This window comes from Mustelus asterias, chromosome 3 (genome assembly GCF_964213995.1).
Source record: "Mustelus asterias chromosome 3, sMusAst1.hap1.1, whole genome shotgun sequence".
NCBI classification, from domain to species: Eukaryota; Metazoa; Chordata; class Chondrichthyes; order Carcharhiniformes; family Triakidae; genus Mustelus; species Mustelus asterias.
In genome coordinates, this window is record NC_135803.1 from 51,040,438 (window position 1) to 51,056,784 (window position 16,347).

Below are 16,347 nucleotides of genomic sequence, written 5' to 3' on the forward strand. Positions count from 1 at the left end.
AAGTTTGCTGATGACACGAAGGTGAGTGGGAAAGCGAATTGCGTGGAGGACGCGGAAAGTCTGCAGAGAGATTTGGATAGGCTGAGCGAGTGGGCGAGGATCTGGCAGATGGAATATAACGTTAGCAAATGTGAGGTTATCCACTTTGGAAGAAATAATAGTAAATTGGAATATTATTTAAATGGAGAAAAATTACATCATGCGACTGTGCAGAGGGACCTGGGGGTCCTTGTGCACGAATCGCAAAAACTCAGTCTGCAGGTGCAGCAGGTGATCAAGAAGGCGGATGGAATGTTGGCCTTTATCGTGAGGGGGATAGAATATAAAAGCAGGGAGGTCTTGCTGCAACTGTACAGGGCATTGGTGAGGCGGCAACTGGAGTACTGTGTGCAGTTTTGGTCCCCTTATTTGCGAAAGGATATATTGGCCTTGGAGGGAGTGCAGAGAAGGTTCACCAGGTTGATACCGGAGATGAGGGGTGTGGCTTATGAGGAGAGATTGAACAGATTGGGTCTGTACTCGTTGGAGTTTAGAAGGATGAGGGGTGATCTTATAGAGACATATAAGATAATGAAGGGGCTGGATAGGGCAGAGGTGGAGAGATTCTTTCCACTTAGAAGGGAAACCAGAACTAGAAGGCACAGCCTCAAAATAAGGGGGGGCCGGTTCAGAACAGAGTTGAGAGGGAACTTCTTCTCTCAGAGGGTAGTGAATCTCTGGAATTCTCTGCCCATTGAAGTGGTGGAGGCTTCCTCGTTGAATATGTTTAAATCACGGGTAGATAGTTTTCTGATCGATAAGGGAATTAGGGGTTATGGGGAGCAGGCGGGTAAGTGGAACTGATTTGCTTCAGATCAGCCATGATCTTGTTGAATGGCGGGGCAGGCTCGAAGGGCCAGATGGCCTACTCCTGCTCCTATTTCTTATGTTCTTATGTTCAACCTATGATGTTGCAGCCAATTATAGCATTTATGCCACTATATTGGCTGAGACTAGTTGATGCAAAATAGATGAGGAAAGAGTCAAACTGTGTGGCTCAGATATGGCAACTTTGCCCAAGATAATTGGGAGCTTAACTTTACTCTTGCTGTAGAACTTACCAGGTAAAGTTTGTTCTAATTTTGTTTGGCAACGCTCAAATATCATGCCATTTTACAATGTGACTATGTTAAAGACACATTGCTAATGCAAATTTTTGTACTTCAATTTATGTGACTGATTTAAATCATATGACCCCCAGAAATCTGTGTATTTTGTGGGTGTACATTTAATTACATAATTCCTATGTTTCAGAAGGGTAAATTTTAATTTAGGAATTAAATTTTTTTGAATGTAGTAAATGAAACCCTTGGTTTAGGAGCTGGTAAACAGATCTAAAATAAATGAAAATCGAACAGACCTTCGGGTAATTGCAATTCAAAGGGGAAATTAAATTGTAAGTAAGGTATTTATACACTAAGGGTCCTCTCCACGTATACTTACAAGCTCAGAGTTGGATGTGGGATAACCTTAAACAATGGGTGACCCATCCCTGAGCTCTTGTAAAGAGACTAAGTTTGAGGAGAATTGCCCTCTCTTCATTCGCGATTTAAATTTTTGATGTGCATCCTAGAATCAAAGGGTTTTTTTGAAAGTAAAATATCGCTAGTTTACATTTCTGTTTGGAGCCTCCCAAAGAACGCTACGTTGAAATGAAAATAAGTCATGAAGAGAGGTATTAATATGTTTTGGTTTTTATCTGTGTGTTTTCTCACAGAAAACAGGCAGTCAGCTTGGAGAAAGGAGAGAGAGACAGAATCAGCTAAAATGCAGTTGTGAAGCCAGAGCAAAGGTCTATTAGAGACCACAAAGGTTTTTTGATGTGAAACCACTAAGCATGAAAGTAGCTAAGAAGTCTTTAATCATGAGATCTTGAAGGAGAGATGGAGGGTTGCATAGCCAAAATTTAGTGGAACAAGCCCCATGAAACCTCATACCTCAGAGGATAGCTGGAACACCAAAGAGAACCAAAGTAAATTTTGGTGAGCTGCAGCATATATAGCTTTGGTGCCAGGAGAAGTGAATGAACCCTCAAGATTCTGCAATATGTAAGGAAAGTCTTGGGTGACACTAAAGGTAAAATTGAGTTTGAAATCTAAGTCATTACAAAAAAAAGTTTTAATTTAATAGTGCTTATTTTATACAGTAAAGGCTGCTTGATTCAAAATGGGGGGGCGATTCTCCCAAAAATGCTGAATTGACGAGAAAACTGGTGTCAATCACGACTGTTTTTTCTGTCCAACTTCAGACCCGAATCGCCCATACTCTGCAATGCAGAGGTCACAACCGTGAATATTATTAAAAGCTCAGGGGGCGGGGCCTATTCATGCCACAGTCTGACAGTTCCGGAACTCTGTGCATGCGCATTGGCCCCGATCTGTCAGTCTCCCCGTTTGCTGGCCAGTTCGATCGCTGGCCAGCCCGGGATCCCCGCAGTGCTGCACCCCCCATGGCCCAATTGCGGCCCCCACAAGCACCCCCGGGCCAGCCCCGACCCCTTCACGCCCGAAGCCCCGATCTCCAGGCCACCCCCCCCCCCAGCAGTGGCGAAACACCCCCCCGGCAGGCCCCCATGGGCCCGATAATCACATTTGAAATATATTAAAAACAGATTTAAATTACTTACCTCTCTTCCCGCTGGTTTCCAGCACTGTCCCGACTGCACCTGTTCTCCAGCTGTGGGGGGCGCGCATGTGTTGGGAATGCATGCGCAAATCTTGCAAAATGGCTGACACACGATTCTCCCATCCCGACCCGCCAAAAAACGTGTGCGCCAGGATGGGAGAATCGGGCCCGTGAAATCTTGTGGTGTAGTCTTTCAATTAATAACTGAGAGGTTTAAAACAATATGCTCAAAACATCCATAATATATTTAGATTTTTGGTCCAATGGCCATTCTAGAAATGCTTACCTTTACATTCCTCAATAGATTTTAATCCAAATGAGATAGTGATTGAGATGGTAAAGAAACACTGCTGTCCTGTAGCTTGGATATTCATGTCACATGTATGACATAGAAAGCATAGTGAAGAACAGAAAAAGGGAATAAGAGCATCAAAGAGAGAAACCATGAGATATAGGAGCAGAGTTAGGCCATTTGGTCCATCGAGTCTGCTCTGCCATTCAGTCATGGCTGATAGTTTCTGAACCCCATTCTGCTGCCTTTACCACCTAACCTTTGATTCCCTTATCAATCAAGAATCTATTTATCTCTGTCTTAAACATACTCACTGACCTGGTCTCCATAGCCTTCTGTGGCAATGAATTCCATAGATTTACCATCTTCTGGCTGAAGAAATTCCTCCTCATCTCGGTTCTAAAGGGCCGTCCCTTTATTCTGAGGCGATGCCCTCGGATCCTAGTCTCACCTACCAATGGAAACATCTTTCCCATGTCCATTCTATTCTGTGCAACTGAAGAGATCAGTCACTGACTCCGCCCCACACCCCCCTCCCCACCCGCTATTGGTGGCATCCACTATGTATGAGGCACTAAATGAGTACTATGAACTGTTTTCATTAGGGAAGAGGACGCTGTCAAGGTAGCAGTAAACAAGGAGACAGTAATGATATTTGGAGAGGATAGAAAGAATTGCCAGCCCTCAAAGTAGCAAGCCCACCCGGTAAGGATGGGAATGCATCCTAGGTTACTAAAGGAAGTAAGGGTGGAACTTGCAGGTATTCAGGCCACAATCTTCTATCTCCAGTTAAATATAGGGTTATTCCAGAGAACTGGAGGATTGCAGCTCCTGTTTAAAAATAGGGATAAATCCAATAACCATTGTACAGGCCAATTCGCCTAATGTCAGAAACCTTCAGACAATAATTTGGGACAAAATTAATTGGCATTTGGTGAAAGATGGGTGAATAAATGAAAGCATTGATTAGTTAAAATAAATCATGTTTGATCAATTTGATTGTGTTCTTTGATAAAGCAGCAGAGAGTTGATGAAGGTAGTCCATTTGACAAAATAGCATATCATAGAATGTATCATAGAAACCCTACAGTACAGAAAGAGGCCATTCGGCCCATCGAGTCTGCACCGACCACAATCCCACCCAGACCCTACCCCCATATCCCTACACATTTACCTGCTACTCCACGCACCCCAGGACACTAAGGGGCAATTTTTAGCATGGCCAATCAACCTAACCTGCACATCTTTGGACTGTGGGAGGAAACCGGAGCACCCGGAGGAAACCCACGCAGACATGAGGAGAATGTGCAAACTCCACATAGACAGTGACCCAAACGGGGAATCGAACCCAGGTCCCTGGAGCTGTGAAGCAGCAGTGCTAACCACTGTGCTCCCGTGCATATAATAGACACGTTGGCAAAATAATACCTTAATGACTTTTTATGGCAAAAAAATACCCATAGGAGTAAAGGGATGTTGGCAGAATGGATTTAAAAATTGCCTAAGTGCCAGGAAGTAGAGAGTAGTTGTGAGTTAATGTTTTTCAGACAGCGCACAGTGGTGTTCTCTAAGGATCAGTATTATCACCATTGCTCTTTTTTGATATATATTAAAGACTTGCACTTAGGTAGAGTTTCAAAGCTTGCAGATGATATAAAATTTATAAATGTGGTAAACAATAGCAGATATTAACAGACTTCAAGAGGACATAGACAAACTGATCAAATCGATTAGGCAGCTGAGAATTTACAAATGAAGTGATATATTTTGGCAGGATGAATGAGGAGAAGCCATAATAATGAAGTATTAGAATTTTAAAATGGACAGAGGGAAAGCGATACATGGGGTGGTATGTACTTAAATCATTCATGATGGAAGGACAATTTGAAAAAACTTTTAATAAAACACTTAGGATCCATGACTTGATAAGTAGAGGCCGCGGCCTGATGATGCCAGTGTGGAGATACAGACCGCAGTGGAGACCAGGTCAATGATATTCACGAAGCCGTCCAATCTGTAATCATGCAGTGCATCGGTCCGTTAAAGATGCTGTTCTGCTGCCTTCGACAGGAAGTGGGGCCTTCCATTACAGCCCCCAGTGGATCTCCCGCATTGTCATGGTCTACTGTGCCCTACACAATCTGGCTCTGCAGTGGACACTGTCTTGGCTGGAGACAATACACATCTCTTTAACCTGTGCTTAACCCTCTCTCCACTCACATTGTCTGTACCTTTAAGACTTGATTACCTGTAAAGACTCGAATTCCAACCATTATCTTGTAAATTGAGTTTGTGTCTATATGTGCCCTGTTTGTGAACAGAACTCCCACTCACCTGATGAAGGGGCAGTGCTCTGAAAGCTTGTGGCTTGTGCTACCAAATAAACCTGTTGGACTTTAACCTGGTGTTGTGAGATTTCTTACTAGTGATAAGTAGAGGCAGAGAGTAAAAAAGCAAAATGAATTTATGGTAAACCTGTATTAAACACCGTTTAGGCCTCAGCTGGAGTATTGTGTTCAATTCTGGGCCCACACTGTTTGAAACATTCAATCATACAATCTCTACAGTGTGGGAGAAGTCATTCGGCCCGTTGAGTCTCCATCGGCTCTCTAACAGAGTATTTTACCCAGGCCTTCTCCCCCGCCCTATCCCTGTAATCCCACACATTTACCATGGCTAATCCCATCTGACATGTCCGACAACATGTGCCGTCAAAGACCCGCCTCAAGAGGAAGATTGTGTGGCACCTCTGCCATGTCTTTGTGGACTTGGCGCCACATGGTGGCAGTGGACACCAATTCCCAGTGGCTGTGAAGTTCAAGGAAGCTTTAAACTTCCTTCCAGGACTCTACGAGTGACCTAAATGGAATATCACAAGCATTCACCCATAAGTGACCTCACAGATGCACTTTATGCACGGGCTCTGGACTTCATACATTTTGACCTGGACCAGGCCTGGCAGGATGAGAGGGCTACGGGCTTTGGGAACATAGCTGGTCTGCCACAGGTGCAGGGGGCAATTGACTACACCTATGTTTCCCCGTGGCTTCAGGGAAACCTAGCTATGACTGTAACACTACATTCTGCCCTATCTTGTTTCCTTCTCTATGAACGGTATGCTTTGTCTGTACAGCGTGCAAGAAACAATACTTTTCACTATACTAATACATGTGACAATAATAAATCAAATTAAATCAAATCAAAATCATCAACCGGAAGGGGTTCCACTCCCTCAATATCTAGCTGGTTTGTGACCACCAGATGCACTTCATGCACGTGTGTGTCCATTTTCCGGGGAAGATGCAAGACAGCTACATCCTCTGCCAGTCCAACAGGATTGGCTCGTTGGGGACAAAAGGTATCCCCTCAGGTCGTGGCCTGATGATGCCAGTGTGGAGATACAGACCGCAGTGGAGACCAGGTACAATGATATTCACAAAGCCGCCCGATCTGTAATCATGCAGTGCATCGGCCCGTTAAAGATGCTGTTCTGCTGCCTTCGACAGGTCCAGTGGGGCCCTCCATTACAGCCCCCAGTGGATCTCCCGCATTGTCATGGTCTGCTGTGCCCTACACAACCTGGCTCTGCAGCGGGGCAATGACGTTCCTGAGGACGACCTCGAGGAGCAGCACATGTCCTCAGACGAGGAGGACATGCAGAAGAGCGTTGAGGAAGAGCCCACTGAGAATCTGAAGGATGGAAGCCAGGCAGGAGTGAGGGTGTGCATGAGCAGGAGGGCTAAAGACACCCTCATCACCTCTCACTTCATGGAGGATGACTAGCTCATTGTCCGCCAGTGTGATTCCCCCATAGGATGTCACGACCCCTCTGCAACCAGGGGATAGAGTTGACCAAGATACTGAACATTAGGGTGCTGGGGAGTCTTTGAGTGCCTGCTGCCCGGTCGCTGCAGGAGGGTGATGATGACTCGCAGTGAGGAATGGTCTTTGATGCTCCTCAGCTACTGCTTATGTCTGACTCCCATCTGTCTGCTGCCAGCACTCTGACTGCCCGGCTTATGTCTGAATGAGGTTCTGTGCTACATTTCTTTGTTTCTTTGATTTAGAGTGGGATTAGGGGCAGGGGTCTGGGGTTCACTGAATCATGCTCCATCACTGCGAATGAAGCACTCATAATGAGAGGGCCTAAATGTCTGGTGGGCATCGAGAGCCAATGAGAACAACTGTGTCTTGATGGGGAGAGGCGTCATGTCACTGGGAGGAGAGTTAAAGAATGTGAGGTGTTAAGGTGATGAAGAAAAATAATATTTAATTCAGTGACATGTCCAGATGTAACAAGTAATAATGACCCCCAACTACTTGTGCCTAACTTCACCCATGCCCACACTGTGCCCCTACAATTCCTTAGACTTGTGTATCCTCCCACTATGTCTAGGTGTGTTCCCAGGATGCACCTTGAGAGATGGAGGGAGCCTGCTGTCTTCCACACCCTGTTGCCTGAGATGCCCTTGGTAGGCACAGCCCCGGCCTACATTTGGGTTGCACTGGTGTTGTCACCTTGTTGTGCCCACTGCGCCTCAGATGCGCCGGTCTCAGTAGAGGGGGATTCAGATTGGCTGGTAACTTCCAGGGTATCCTGGGTGGAATACCCCAGGCTGTGCTACAGCAGATCCTCCTCCCTCTGGGTGTTTATTGACCCCTGGGTTACTACATGGGATGGAGGGGCAGCTAGAGTGAGCTCCAGAAGCCTCAATGTTTTCTGGCCCTGCCAGTCTTGGAGGGTGACTGAGCCATGGGATTCTTGTCTGAACCATGCAGAGGAATCTCTCAATGACTGAGCCATGCCTTGAGGTTCTCCTGTCATGAATCTGACCACTTGTTCCATGCTTTCCACTGCAGATGCCACTCTTCAGTGTTGGCATGGGTGCCACGTATTGGCGACACTATTTCCTGTGACAGAAGGCTGTGCGATTCCTCCATTCAGCCTTGCAGTCATAGGAGTGTCACTGACACCCCCTCCTGGTATTCCTGGCTCTGCCTTTACATCTCAAGCAGCTGAAGGATGAAGGTGTCCACAGGCATGGCTGGGGACAGCTGAGTCCTGGGATCCAGCAGATCTCTGGCTGTCCAATCGCTGAGACGTTCCAGCCTCCACCAGATGTGCATCAGAAGCTATGTGGTGCTCACCAGATAGTGACCCAGAAGCCTGTCTACTAAGTTCACTGTATACTAATATATGTGACAATAATAAATCAAATCAAAAGCAAGGAAGATCGTTTTAGCACAAGCCTGGTCAAGGGTTTGGACGACACAGAGCTCACTTGAGTTTGGTTGTCTGGATAAAGGTGCAGTTGCTTCTCCCGCAGGTCCAACTCGCTCTCAGCACAGGCCCACTCAGCACCTTCACTGAGCTCCATGGCTCTCTCCTCAGAAGGAGTTAGGATCCTCAGCTTGGGCACCCCATCACCCACCCATCTCCTCTCACTTGTGGGGATTGTGGGCAAGCTTATCCTGCAGGAATACAAATGGGGACGATGTGAGCTGGCTACCTACTGGCTCAGATGTTGATGATACCTGGCATGCGTAGGCACTGCGCAGAAGCAGGGAGGGGTTCTGATGAGGAGTGCTGGGGGGAAACATGTGGGAGGTCGGGTGCTGGGACCCTGCGAGGTGGCAGCATGTGTGATTGAAGTTTAAAGTTTATTTATTAGTCACAAGTAAGGCTTGCATTAAAACACTGCAATGAAGTTTCTGTGAAAATCCCAGAGTCACCACACTCCGGCGCCTGTTCGGGTACACTGAGGGAGAATTTAGCATGGCCAATGCACTTAACCAGCACGTTTTTCAGTCTGTGGGGGGAAACCAGAGCACCCGGAGGAAACCCACGCAGACATGGGAAGAACGTGCAAACTCCACACAGACAGTGACCCAAGCCGGGAATTGAACCCGGGTCCCTGGCGCTGTGAAGCAGCAGTGCTAACCATTGTGCTACCGTGCCGCCCCTGAGGTAACCTTCTGAGGGGTGATGGCAAAGTGGCTGAGAGGAGACTGGGAGCATTTACCCTGGCAGAATGGAGTAGATTCATTAATCTTCTTCTGAAACTGCACCCCTGTCCTCTTGGTCAGGCTCCTGGCACTGACCAGTGCTGCGACTGTCTCCCAGGTGGAATTCGTCACCTTTCTGGAGGATCTGCTGCCAGCCCCAGGGTATATTGTTGCCCATCTCTTCTTCCCGGCGTCCAGCATTGAGGAGCTGGTTTCCTCGCTGCCATCCTCCTGGCTTGAATGACAGCAAGTGCTGTGGAGCCATTTAAATGCAGTGCCCGCTTCATTGAAATGTTCCGATGACCCCCAGGACAGGCGAATAAGATGTTTCACATTCAGACGAGGCATTTTTCACGTGGGGGCAAAATCATTTTCAAAGTACCTGAAAATTGCGGTCTGGATTGCACTGACAGGAATTGCAGCGAACTGACAAATGGACCAATTATAACAAAACTCATTTAAATGTTGTGGGTATGGGATTATTTTGTCATCTGAAAATAAGTAGCAACTGAGCAACTGTCATAACCTCAGCAGTAGTTTAAATTCACTTAGCGCTCAGTAGAAGTCACTTCAATCGTGCATAGTGTGGAGTGAGAACCCATGTTTGGCAGGACAAAATGAGCTGTGAATATAGTCACTCTGATGAAATGAGATGCTATTAGAGAAATTGGAATGGAAGACTGGGATAATGGCTCTGCGGAGGAGCAATTTCTATAGGTGGTGATACTCACAGTTCATTATTGTCCTTGAATTACTTTTCAGATGTTTCAACATGAAGCACAGAATCTGAAACTGATCACACAGTATGAAATAAATTGTTTAACTCTCTTTCAGTGTCTGTCCTTACTTTTGTACAGCACTCTCATGTGGCATTCATTGTTTTTATTGTTCCGCGCTTTAAATTATGGCATCGGTTCTTTTGTTCAAGCTATTTTGCACCCAGGTGAATTTTTACTCACTGGGTGACAGTGAATCAGCTGGCAGTTGTACGCTTCATCTGACTTTCATTCCCACTTTATTCAAAACAAGTAAAAATTGGGCGCGTTGTGAAACTTTCCCCTGCCCCAACGATGGAACCTGTGGATATGGTGTATCTGGATTTCCAGAAGGCATTTGACAAGGTGACGCACCAAAGACTGCTACATAAGATAAAGGTGCACAGTGTTACAGGCATGGATAGAGGATTGGTTAACTAACCAAAAGCAAAGAGTGGGGGTAAATGGGTGTTTTTCTGGTTGGCGATCAGTGACTAGTGGTGTGCCTCAGGCATCAGTGTTGGGAACGCAATTGTTTACGATTTACATAGATGATTTGGAATTGGGGACCAAGTGTAGTGTGTCAAAATTCGCAGATGACACTAAGGTGGGTGGCAGAGCAAAGTGTGCAGAGGTCGCTGAAAGTCTGCAAAGGGATATAGATAGTCTAAGTGAGTGGGCGAGGGTCTGGCAGATGGAGTACAATGTTGGTAAATGTGAGGTCATCCATTTTGGTAGGAATAACAGCAAAATGGACTATTATTTAAATGGTAAAAAATTGCAGCATGCTGCTGTGCAGAGGGACCTGGGTGTCCTTGTGCAGGAATCTCAAGGAGTTGGTCTGCAGGTGCAGCAGGTAATTAAGTTGGCAAATGGAATTTTGTCCTTCATTGCTAGAGGGATAGAGTTTAAAAACAGCGAGGTTATGGTGCAGCTGTATAAGGTGCTGGTGAGGCCACACCTGGAGTACTGTGTACAGTTTTGGTCTCCTTACTTGAGAAAGGATATACTGGCACTGGAGGCGGTGCAGAGGAGATTCATTAGGTTGATTCTGGAGTTGAGAGGGTTGGCTTATGAGGAGAGACTGAGTAGTCTGGGGCTATACTCATTGGAATTCAGAAGAATGAGGGGAGATCATATAGAAACATATAAGATTATGAAGGGAATAGATGAAATAGAGGCATGGAAGTTGTTTCCACTGGCGGGTGAAACTAGAACTAGGGGGCATGGCCTCAAAATAAGGGGAAGTAGATTTAGGACTGAGTTGAGGAGGAACTTCTTCACACAAAGGGTTGTGAATCTGTGGAATTCTCTGGCCAATGAAGCAGTTGAGGCTACCTCATTGAATGTTTTTAAGGCAAGGATAGATAAATTTTTGAACAGTAAAGGAATTAAGAGTTATGGTGAGCGGGCGGGTAAGTGGAGCTGAGTCCTCAAAACGATCAGCTATGACCTTATTGAATGGCAGAGCAGGCTCGGGGGGCCAGATGGCCTACTCCTGCTCCTAGTTCTTATGTTCTTAAGTGAAAATTCAACCCAATAAACCTGAAAATGGAGTGGCTCAGTCTGAATTTTTTGATAATTGCAGTCTCATCCTGCTTCTGACAGTTACTGTTTGTGAATGACAGCGGCATTGCTTTGCAACTTAGCCGATCTGAGAGGTGCCCTGTGCTCTCCCACCAGCCTCTGAGTATAAGCATCTATAGACGAGGTGAATCTAGATGCGCAGTTGATGGAGGCTCCTATTTACAACAGGAACTGCCACAACTGATCATCAACAATGTCACTATGATGTGTGAATGTTTTACTAATCATAATGCTGGATGGTTCTACAAAAGTGCTCTGATCGTAACATATCTTGTGATATACATGTTACTGCATGAAGAAGGCATATCAGTGTCATTATTGACCAGGAATGTCTGATTGGGTACAGCGGCTAAGGCGCCATAACCCATATCTGCAGCTTGTTGAACTTATCTAGAAACTATTCTGGGGAACTGCCTTTACAGCAGAATGTCAGATCCGAGCTCTGCCACATGTTGCAATGATTCGATGAGGCAAATAGCCTTCTTTTGAGCCATAATGATGCTAAGATGATTCTACCTGTTAACAAAAAATTGAAGGCAAGTTTACAAAAAAGTATTTTCTGAGATAGTCTTTTTGCGTTCTATATTCAGGGAACACAAACAGAGAATGATAGAAATATACAGCAGACCCATAGACGCCTATAAATCCAAATTTTGCTCTTAACCTTCTAACATATCAGATCCAAAGGGGTCTTGACAGGGTGGATGTGGAAAGGAGGGAGAATTTAGAACTAGGGGAGACAGTTTAAAAATAAGGGGTCACCCAATTATCATAGAATCCCTACAGTGCAGAAAGAGGCCATTTGGTTTATTGAGCCTGCACCAACAACAACCCACCCAAGTTCTATCCCTGTCCCCAAGTATTTACCCTGCTAATCCCCCGACACTAAGAAGAAATGAACATGGCCTAACCTTACCCGCACATCTTTGGACTGTGGGAGGAAACCGGAGCACCCGCGCAAACACTGGGAGAACATGCAGACTCCACAGAGACAGTTACTTGAAGCCGGATTGAATTCGGATCCCTGGCTGTGAGGCCGCAGTGCTAACCACTGTGCCACCCGTGCCACTCCTGGGACAGAGATTAGGAGACATTTTATTCTCTCAAAGGGACAGTGAGTCTTTGGAACTCCCTTGCTCAAAAAGCGGTGGTAACAGAATCTTTGGACATTTTTAAGGCAGAGCTTGATAAGCGAGAGGTTGAAAAGTTATGAGTGGTAGGTGGGATTGTGGAGTTGAAATTGCAATCGGATCATGCTGTAAACTTGTTGAATGGCGGAGCAGGCTCAAAGTGGCCTACCCCTGCTCCTTATTCATATGTACATAGGCAAGTTTATAGACCTGCTGTGTATTTATAGCATTTTCTTATTATTTTGAATTCCAGCATTTAAAAAATGAAAAGTGAAAAAAATAACTAGATTGATGTGCAAGTGTTATACACCATATAATATTTCAACAATTAGACCAGCTGCCTTTTATTTTATTGATTAGAAAACAACTATTGTTCATATAAACAGTTTTTAAAAATATATAACACTGCAATGTATTTTACTCTTTAGCTGCAGTGAATAAGGAAGATACTGTTGCATAACCCTTCTTCTCTGTATTCTGAACACAAGTTGGGACTGCATATCATGAAATTGTGTGCCCTAGCCTGTGATTTTATATCTATTAACTTTAGTGGACAGAAAATGAAGGGCGTTCTTCCATCAACTTTAATGGGTGGGAAATGAAATGCAGAGATTGCACAGTTTCACAAAGTGCACCCCTGACATGGACAAAATGGAGAATTTATATTTGTTTTGTTCCTCAGCCAAGCAAATACACCAAATGACTGAACCTGTGGTTACACTCGTACTGAGCAGGATTAATATTGCAACAATGAGAAATGCTTAACTATTTATGGAGAGATCACCTAAAAGCTTCTTTTCAAATTCTTCCATGTCACCTCGCTGTGCAGGGAGCCTGTCAATGACAGAATATGCACATTTTGAAGTCAAAACCCTATCACATACGGGGAAGCCAAAACTTCTCACATGCCACCAGAGGTTCTCTCACAACCTCTGCTCCCAGTCTACTTACAGATAAGATTCCCCCTTCCCCCCCATTGACTGCATATTTGTATTTTTTTTACCCCTTTTAGCTGTCCTTAAAAGTAGAATAATGAAAGGTAAAATAACATCAACCTTCTAATCCCAGAACTTTCTGGAACTGAATGTACCCATGTTCAAAACATGTCGTTATATATTTTTAAATAAACTTGCTGTTCTATTTTATCCTTTGGCCATAATCCCTTGAGTACGCCTTTTCAGAGATAACGGGTTTAGTGTCGATGATGGATGGCAAAATGATGGATAAACAAACTGTACAGATTTGATTCCTGGGAGAAGCAAATATAATCCCCTCATTCTTATTGTTCACTTTATCAGACATCTTTCAATATTGGAGCTCAATCACGTTGTGCTCTTTCTCATCAGAAACAATCAGCTGCAGGAGCTGTACATAAAGATGAATGTATCCCTGGGGGGAATTTCCTTCAAGAAGAATTTCACTGAAATGAGAGAGACAGAAAGTCATTGCGCGGGTGAATGTAGGCAATGAAAGGAAAGTCTAATGTAATAACTGCATTCATTACTTACAAGTGCCAAAGTGACAGTGCCATTGTGGAGCTTATGCAATTAGAGGTCCTGGCTTGTTATCTGTACTACTTCATAAAGGAACAAAACAGATATGAATGAAAAAAGTCTATGCATTGTTTGGTACCCTTTGTTCTTGGAATCTGCTCTCACTTATTCTTTTAAAAGGCATGTGGCTTTGATTGTTTTCTTCCCTATAGATGTGCAAAATAGCATCGGTAAATTTTCCTGTCATGTACATATCGAAACCTGTTTTATGATGTAGATAACACAATACTTATTGACATCTACTTTTCTTTCAGTTGCTTGGAATATATATGTAGATTTTTGATATTGCCTCCCATCCTCAGCCTATCATCAAACTTAGTTCTCATTTACAATGTGGTGAATGAATTTGCAATGTTATTGCAGATTCTTTTGGCATGTCTTACCTTGGAAATCACTGTTTGGGAACCAATGGTCCCGCCTAGAATGCTATCAAAAACAAACTGACCATCAGTAAATCTTGGTACAGCTCTAATTAAGAATACAGTTGCATCAGTTTGTGGGGACTTTGTTTCCACAAGGTTCTTGCTCCAGTGCTCAAACTTGGGGCACCAGTAGGGTGGCACAGTGGCACAGTAGTTAGTACTGTTGCTCCACAGCGCCAAGGACTAGGATTCATTTCCGGCCTCGGGTGACTGTACGGAGCTTGCACATTCTCTCTGTGTGGGTTTCCTCGAGGTACTTCGGATTTCTCCCACGGTCCAAAGATGTGCAGGTTAGGTTGATTGGCCATGCTAAATTGCCCCTTAGTGTCAAGGAGATTAGCAGGGTAAATACGTGGGGTTACGGGATAGTTGTCAGTGCAGGCACAACAGGCCAAATGGCCTCCTTTTGCAATGTAGGGATTCTTGATTCTATGAACAGAAGGAAAAAGTCCTGGATGATACAATGAGGGAAGGCCAAGTGGCACTGATTTCTGTCTGAAAGCATATGTCTGCACCACTTTGAACACACTGACTGTCTGCATCAAATTGAACAGTTGGCACGTCTGAAACACTGAACTGAATGGCTTAGTATCACAGCAAGTTGTATGTTTGTTTACTAAACCACTGGAGGAATGCTGGATCAATCTTCATTTTCTTCGGTACAGTTTTCAAAGATCCATATTTCTTTCACATTAATGATGTGCGTGCAGCAGAACAATTAAACATTCTAATGAACACCTGGCGCATTTGCCCAATCTTCGCACTCAGCTGTTTAAAGTTGAAGACTATTTAAAGATGGGTGATGAACATAATTATCATATTCAATAATTAAAATCCAGCTTTTGAAATTTTCTACCTACGCTGCTGCTTAAGATTGCAAAGTTGCCTGAGCTGAAGGCTGTACCATTTCACATTGGACCACATTAGTGACCAAAACCACAAGTCCCACAATTGGCAGAGGTTGTTCCGAATCTCAGGATTTCAGAATTGTTTTCTTGGTCAGTGCCAGGTGGGAAAAGAGAAGATCTTGCCCTTTTTTGGTGAAAAGAACTCTTTGTTTGTCCGGCAGTGCTAGATAATTTTCCAGATGGAAAAGTATATCTCAGAATTTCACATTAAGCAAAGCTATGTTTGCTTTCAGGTCGGCAGTTGTATTTTGATTTATTCAGTATGTAAACGCTTCGTTGAAATTCGAAAAGCCGGTCTGTTTACAGAGTCAACAATGTGCAAGGAACTGTTTTTTAAAAAAATTGCTGTAACTGTCTTCATCCTCCAAAATGGTAAACTTGGTAAGCTTTAGACTGTGTGGAAAATTCACAATGCTGACAATTCAGCTGTGTGGTGCCCGCATTTTCAGTATCAGAGGTGCAGTTTTGGGTTGAAAATGGCACAAGTGCTGAAAACACGCAATGCTGCTGCTGGCCAGAGGCAATTTTGATAAGGGTGCTGGTATGGGTGCAGGGAACGCGCACTTGAAGTATGCAGGGTCAGCTCACTGTGATGTCAGTCAAGTGTGTAACATTGATTTGAAGTCAGTGATGCCATTTTCTGCATTACTATTCCAACTAACAGCCTCTCTTCATCTCTCATAACTGAACATGTATTCAGCAGCAGGAAGGAGCACTCTCAGCAACAATAATTAAAGGGATTTCCAGGTTAGTTGCTGATTGATTTTTACTAGCTGCTGCTATGTTAGTAGAATGGTTTGATATTTTATATTGCTATTTAAAGTTGTTGAAGGCTACAGGGATTGGTACATGGTGAAAGTCTTCACTTCAAGCATTCTGCTAAGACCACCTATTCCAAGTCATGTGTGCAGTCATTACTAACCCCCTCCCCCCCCCCCACCCTGCACCCCCCGCCCCCTCTGGCCTGCAGAATAAGAACATAAGAACTAGGAACAGGAGTAGGCAATCCAGCCCTTCGAGCCTGCTCCGC

At 44.5% G+C, this 16,347-nt stretch overlaps 1 protein-coding gene across 5 annotated transcripts in view; it reads left to right on the plus strand.

The window, feature by feature from the left end:
- pxylp1 (2-phosphoxylose phosphatase 1) overlaps nucleotides 1-16,347 on the plus strand; it is a 173,496-nt gene that overhangs the window by 56,261 nt on the left and 100,888 nt on the right. The window contains exon 3 of one of the 5 annotated variants that reach the window (XM_078202385.1): nucleotides 15,982-16,064. The exons of the other annotated variants lie outside the window; for them this stretch is intronic. The gene's annotated coding sequence lies outside the window, so the exon portion shown is untranslated. The remainder of the gene's footprint in view (nucleotides 1-15,981; nucleotides 16,065-16,347) is intronic. 5 annotated transcript variants of the gene reach the window in all.